Below are 6,877 nucleotides of genomic sequence, written 5' to 3'. Positions count from 1 at the left end.
GACTGAACACCTCCAGTTCCCTCAGCCTTCCTCAAGATATGGCCTCACCAGGGATGAGTACAGGGGCAGAATCCCTTTCCCTGGACCTGTTGGCCACACTGTTCCTGATACAAGCCAGGATGCCATTTGCCTTCTTGGCCACATGGGCACACTGTTGGCTCATGTTCAGCTTTCTGCCAATCCAGACTCCCTGGTCCCTTTCTGCCTGGCTGCAGAAACACTCCCCCGCAACTTAGTGTCATCTGTGAATTTGCTCATGGTGGACTCAATTCTCTCATCTAGATAATTAATTAAGATATTAAACAGAACCGGGCCCAGCACTGATCCCTGGGGGACACCATTTGGTGCCAACTGGATGCAGCACCATTCAACACCACGCTCTGGGGGCCTCCAGCCAGTTCCTAATCCAGCACAGAGTTCTCCTGTTTGAGCCCTGGGCTGACAGCTTTTCCAGGAGAATGCTGTAGGAGATGGTGTCAAAGGCTTTGCTGAAATCCAGGTAGACTTCATCGACAGCCTTCCCCTCATCCACCAGGTGGGTCACCCCGTCATAAAAGGAGATCAGGTTTGTCAGACAGGACCTGCCCTTCCTAACTCCATGTTGGCTGGGTCTGATCCCCTGTCCATACTGTAGGTGTGATTGCCCCCAGGATGATCTGCTCCATAGCCCTGCCAGGCACTGAGGTCAGGCTGACAGGCCTGGAGTTTCCTGGGTCTTCGTTTCGTCCCTTTTTGTGGACTGGTGTGACATTCACCTACTTCCAATCATCTGGGACCTCCCCAGTGAGACAGGACTGTTGATAAATGATGGAGAACAGCTTGGTGAGCTCTTCCACCAGCACCCTCATCACCCTGGGGTGGATCCCGTCTGGTTCCATAGATTTGTGAGGATCCAAGTGGCTCAGCAGGTCACAAAATGTTCCTTCCAGGATTACAGGGAGGCTGTTCAGCTTCTGATTTCTCTCTACAGGCTCCTGAAGCCATCTGTCCTCAGGACACCCTGTCTTACTGTTGTAAACTGAGGTAAAGAAGATGCTGAGTACCTCAGCCTTTTCCTAATCTTTGATAACTGTTTCCCCTCATGTCCAACAAAGAATGGAGGTTTTCCTTGCCCTTCCTTTTGATGTATCTGTAGAAGGACTTTTTGTTACTCTTAATAGAAGTGGCAGGATTAAGTTCAAATCATGGCTTTGCCTCTAATTTTCTTTCTACATAACCTAACTATATTCCTAAGCTCTTCCTAAGTAGCCATGCCTTTTTTCCATAGTCTGTAAGCTCTCTCTTTTCCCTTATTTCCTTCAACATCTCCCTGTTCAGCCAGACCAGTTGTCTTCCCTGCCAGGTTTCCTTTCGGCACACAGGGACAGCTGCTCCTGAGCATTCAAGACTTCATTCTTGAAGTATGCCCATCCCCCATGGACCCTTTTGTTTTCAAGGGCTGTTTCCCAGGATGCACTATTAATCAGTCTTCTGGATAGGCCAAAATCTGCCCTCCAGAAGTCCAACGTAGAGGTTTTATTGATGGCCCTCCTTGCATCCCTGACTATTGAAAACTGTTATTTCATGGCCACCGTGCCCCAGATGGCCTCTTACTACTATATCTCCCACCAGCCCCTCTCTGTTTGTGAACAGGTTTAGTGGGGCCCCATCCATAGTAGGCTCATTTACCAGATGGAGCAAAAATTATCCTCTGTACACTCTAAGAATCTCCTAGACTGCCTCTGCTCTCCTGTGTGGAGTTCTTGGAGAGGGGAGAGCTAATTGGAGCTATGAGCTCCAATATATTACATGAGCTATCCCCTGGAGGGCCCCTTTCCTGCTACCAGTACCGGCATCACATCAACCTAGAACAGCATCGTTGAAAAGCTGGCTCTTCTTTCTTTTTAAGGTGTTTTCTTCTAAGCTTAGGTTTGTTTCTCTGTCCATGAGAAAGTGTGGAGGATGAACTCAAGGAACTGTGAGTACCTTCAAGCACTCTTACACATAATAATCTACTCTGAATATAAAACTAGCATCACTTGAACTCCAAATTTTTGTGGCTATTTTCTTTTAAACAAGAGCAACTCATGTCTAAAAACAGACTCTGGGTTTTGAGTATGTTCTTGGTAGTCTATGTGGTAGGATTAGCAGTGATTTGAGCAATACAGGACAGGACAATGCCACCTTGCATGATTTTTTTGCATGATCTCAGAGCTCTGCTTTCCAATAGAAAAGGCTGAAGTCACTTTCACTTTAAAAGTTAATTGCTGAGTGCCTGCAAATCGTGCTCTCTTGGCCAATGGTTATACTAAGCGTAACATGGGGAGGCTTAGAGTAAGAAGGGTCCAAATACTGTGTCAGTGTTTCTAAAATATAGTTCAAACAAAATGTTTCAATATTTAAAACAATATAACTTAACATTATTTTTATTCCCCCTCACACCTTAAGTAATTGCATCTCTCATTGTTGCCAAGTTGATGACAGTTGCTCATAAGTTTACTTCCAGTAGCTTCAGTAGGACATGAGCCAATCATCATAGAATCACAGAAAGACTGAGATAGGAAGGGACCTTAAATATCAACGATTTCCAACCCCCCTGCATGGGCAGGAATATATTACACTAGACCAGGTTGCCCAAGGCCCCATCAAACCTGGCCTTGAACACTTCCAGGGAGAGGGCAGTCTAAACTTCCTTGGGCAAGCTATTACATTGTCTCACCAGCCTCAAATTAAAGAATTTCTTCCTCATATCAAACATAAAGCTATAGAAAAATCTCAATGTGCATGATTTCTGCCATATATTTGTCTATACTTATTTTAGAGAAATAAAACCAAAGTATTCAGACACCAGCTAAACGATGTAAAAAGATTTCACCAAGTACAAATGATGTGTGTTTTGTGTTCTGGCAATACACATGGCTGCCACTGAGCCCAGACAAACCATCTGGACCTAGGTACAGTCAACTTGAACCTGACTTTGTAAGAGGGTTGAACAGTATCAGCAGTTTCTCATTAACTCTTCCTATTCAGTTTTTTATTGGTTTTGGCTTAGTTTTGTGAATTTTTTTTTTCTTTTTTTTTTTTCTTTTTTTCTGGAGTCCAGTTAGAAGGGCACTACTCTATTTTCAAACAGAATAAAACCACACTGCTAAATGACCACAAGAAAAACAAAAACAAAAAAGACGTACATGAGAGAAAAACTAGTAAGGAGTCCCATAGCAATTTTATCCTGGTCATAATAATGACACAGGTGCACATGTACACAGTTACTACCATACCTTTATCTATAATAAAATATTCACTTATTCTAAAAATCTCTAGAAAAAAAGCAAAGAAATGGCTTTATTGACTTTTTAATAAGCAGGAGAAAGAGGGATTGGAAAAAAAACAAAACACCACAATGTTAATTACAAGGAGTTCAACAGGAAGTTATATTGGTATTGTGTTTACCTATATAAGGTGTTCTTCAGGCAATATTTCTTGTAGATAATCCTCTTCCAAACTGAAGATAAATCCTAAACTAAGCATTTTTTCCAATTAAGTCAGCTATAGAGTTTGAGAGATTAATCAATGTATATTAAAATCTTTCTCATTACTCACCGTATCGTCTGCCAAGACTCGGCTTACTCAGATGGGAAAATGGCCTCATATTATGAGAAGCAGAGCACATACACCCTGCTCTAGAAAAACATGCACTTTTTCAGATTCCTTTTTTCTTATCATTTGGAGAGTAAGACAATGTTACACTGATCTGAGTAATGGGCTGCCTTTCCCTCTTGATTTTGACTTTCTGAACTTTGAAAAAACATAACTGAAAATTTGATCTGATTTCACTAAGAACTTTCCATGTGAGCAGCTAGGCATTAGTTTTATCTTCCCACTCTTCTGTTCTTCATCAGGCCTTTCCTTTGTATAGAGAGAATATATATCCTCACTACTCTGTTTAATAAATGAATGAATGAATAAATAGATAAATAAAAAAAAGAACATTATATGACCAGAAACATGACACGAATAAAAATGAACCTTTCCTTCAATATTCATTCTAATATTCAATATTCATCCTTCATCATTCAAATTGAAACAGTAATTTTACAGAAATAAAAGTAGCAGTTTGAAGAAATATATATGCCATGGTTTCACAGAAATAGTAGAAATGTATAAGCAATAGTTTAAAGGAAATTTACTGGCTGACTAATATAAGTAGATGTGTGTATGGCAAGGGTGTATCTGATAATGGAATGTAGTTACCATGGAAAACTTATCTATGAGAGCAGATTATGGGATGCCTCAAGGTTCGAGAGCCAAAACTAAGTAAAACTAATTAGGGAGTTAGGTTTTCCTCCAGAAAATTAAGAAAAATGCTGCAGGTAATCCAAAAGACAGAGTGATGAAGATGAAGATGATGAAGAAATAACCACCAAGACCACCTGAAGACTGTAATTCATTCAGAAAACAGTGGCAACCTATGTTGATGAGTGCTCGGAAAAATTACGAAAGTGTTGATAAATTCTCGGGAAAATATATGAATGAATCTTACACCTGTATCAAAAACATGTAATTAATCAATGCTCACATTAGGAGAAGCGATCCCCTCCGCACCCAGCACTCTCATAAAGAATACCTTGCTTAATAGTCTTCCAGACTACTGAGTTGGATACTACGTTCACAACACCAAAATTGTAATACAGTTTATCTCTGTCACATTTCTTAGCCATTACTGGATCTACTATAGTATTTGACCTCTCTGTACTGTAGAATAATAGCACTTAGAATTAGAATATAATTGCTATAATATCAATGCTATACTTGCTCCAAGACAAACAGCAGGTCCCACATAATTTTTTGTATTCCTACACATTTGTCAGTCCTTTCTTAGATGCTAAGTAATGCCACAGAACTGAAGCTGGCTATTATAGGATTAAAAATGTGGCACTAAGAGTAGATGAGGATGAGGCTATTTTATTTTGGAATAAATATTAGCATGTGCAACTAGAATGAATTTATGCAGATGAATTTATGGGATTTCAGCCAGACAACCGAAGTGGAAATCTGGTCTATTTCTACCATGCTCTCTTGGCAGTAAAGACTAATTTCACATTTATGAGCCAAAATGTGAGTTGATTATGTTTTGCATCTTTATTTTCAGAGAAATTAAGAAACCTGCTCTGCGTAACTGAACATACTATTCCTTTCTGTTGTGATTTGACATTGTCTGTGTTAAAAATATGTGAACTTCTGGGAGAGTTGCATGTTAAAGGCTCTACAACTTTGGAGAGAAAGAAACAGAGTTCTGACACAGAATCACAGAATGTGGCCACTTAAAATGCATAAACTTGAAAAAAAAGTTGTTTTTTTTTTTTTTTTCAATAGCTTGGTCATTTCAATACAACAAATAATGGAAAATAAACTGCATCTGTCATCAACAGAAAATGACACTGAAGTGTCCCTCAGTTGAGACAGTTGAGCTGAGACTCTTGTATGAACAAAGCAATTGCAATTACATTTGGAAGTCTGATTTAATTCTCTTTCTTCCACCATGTGAGGTCAGTCAGGTATACTGACTGCAAGGTATACTGAAGGCTGAAAGGCAGAAAGATAGCTTTCTCTCTCTCCCTAAAGCATTTCAATTTCCCAGAGAGTCTGTCATAACCTCTTCTGCAAAGCTACACAAAACTATTACTATATAGATTCAGGATTGCAAGGCTGTTGGCTAAATATAGTCTCTTTGGTTTTGTGTTGTTCTCTTCAGTCTTGACTGCCGGCTGTATTTTCCATCACCCTCTGAAGTTGTGCTAGATCTAAGACTTTACCTGGAAATTTTACTGCAATTTCAGTAATTGACCTGACACAGACTTTATTTGTTGACTGGAACATCTTATCCTTCACAAACAGCAGAAATGCTGGAAGGAGACAGAGGACTATCACAGTAGTCCTGTTAGCTTGCTCAGAAGTCTTACTATACTTCTGCTGTATATTTTATACTCAGAATGCAAATAATGACTTTTGTGATACTCCACCCGTAGCAATGACAGTAGCATTGCTGTCCTCATGATAGTGAAGGCAGTAGAAAGAGTACTTTAAGTAACTTGCAAATCTCCCTAAAATATCTGATTACCTAAAAGGTATACTTTTTGGGGTGCCATCCACTTGTACAGAACAGGGAAGAACAAAAAACCCCCCAAAATTATTTAAGACTTCCAACTAACTTTTCACAGGGTAAAGCCCAATTTTGCCAGTCTTGCTCTTCATTCATTTCATGTATGAGCCTAACCATATACAGTACAGAGCATAAAATGTTTTATGTTCATTCTACTGCCACAAGATGTTATGCATGTAATGTACCTGACAAGCCATCATTTACCAAGTATGCCGTCATATAACTAATAACTACTACTTCTGTATAACCTCATGCACAAAACTGAGCTTTGTTTTCTGATTTCTATTAAACTCTTGTTTGTGGTTGTTACAAGAGATATGAAATGAAACGTTCATAAATATCTTGTATCTCTTCTTTTTTTTAGCGTCTTGGCCTCACATAAAAACTGGAACAGTCAGCAGAAGATTCATAAACAAATATAATTCAGTAAGACTTCCTGAGAATGGAGAAAAAAATGTTTTACTTTATTAAACTGCCCCCAGTTCTGAGATTCTGAGTGCCTAAGAAGATTTTACTAGAATACAATTTTTAAAAGACAAGAGGCTACAAATAGATGGAAAGAAAAACATGCAGTCTATCACTGTTGTAGATATTTCCTGTGCTTCTTTTTGAAAGGCTTTAGAATTTTTTTGAAGATCAGTCAGACCAAAAAAGGCAGTTCCTTCAGGTGTCCATTGCAGAAAACTATTTAGAGTCTTCTCATGTGCTGCAAGTTCCCTAGCTAGAGGTAACAATTAC

This window comes from Heliangelus exortis, chromosome 2, assembly GCF_036169615.1.
Source record: "Heliangelus exortis chromosome 2, bHelExo1.hap1, whole genome shotgun sequence".
Classification (NCBI taxonomy): domain Eukaryota; kingdom Metazoa; phylum Chordata; class Aves; order Apodiformes; family Trochilidae; genus Heliangelus; species Heliangelus exortis.
Note: the sequence above shows the minus strand (reverse complement) of the source record.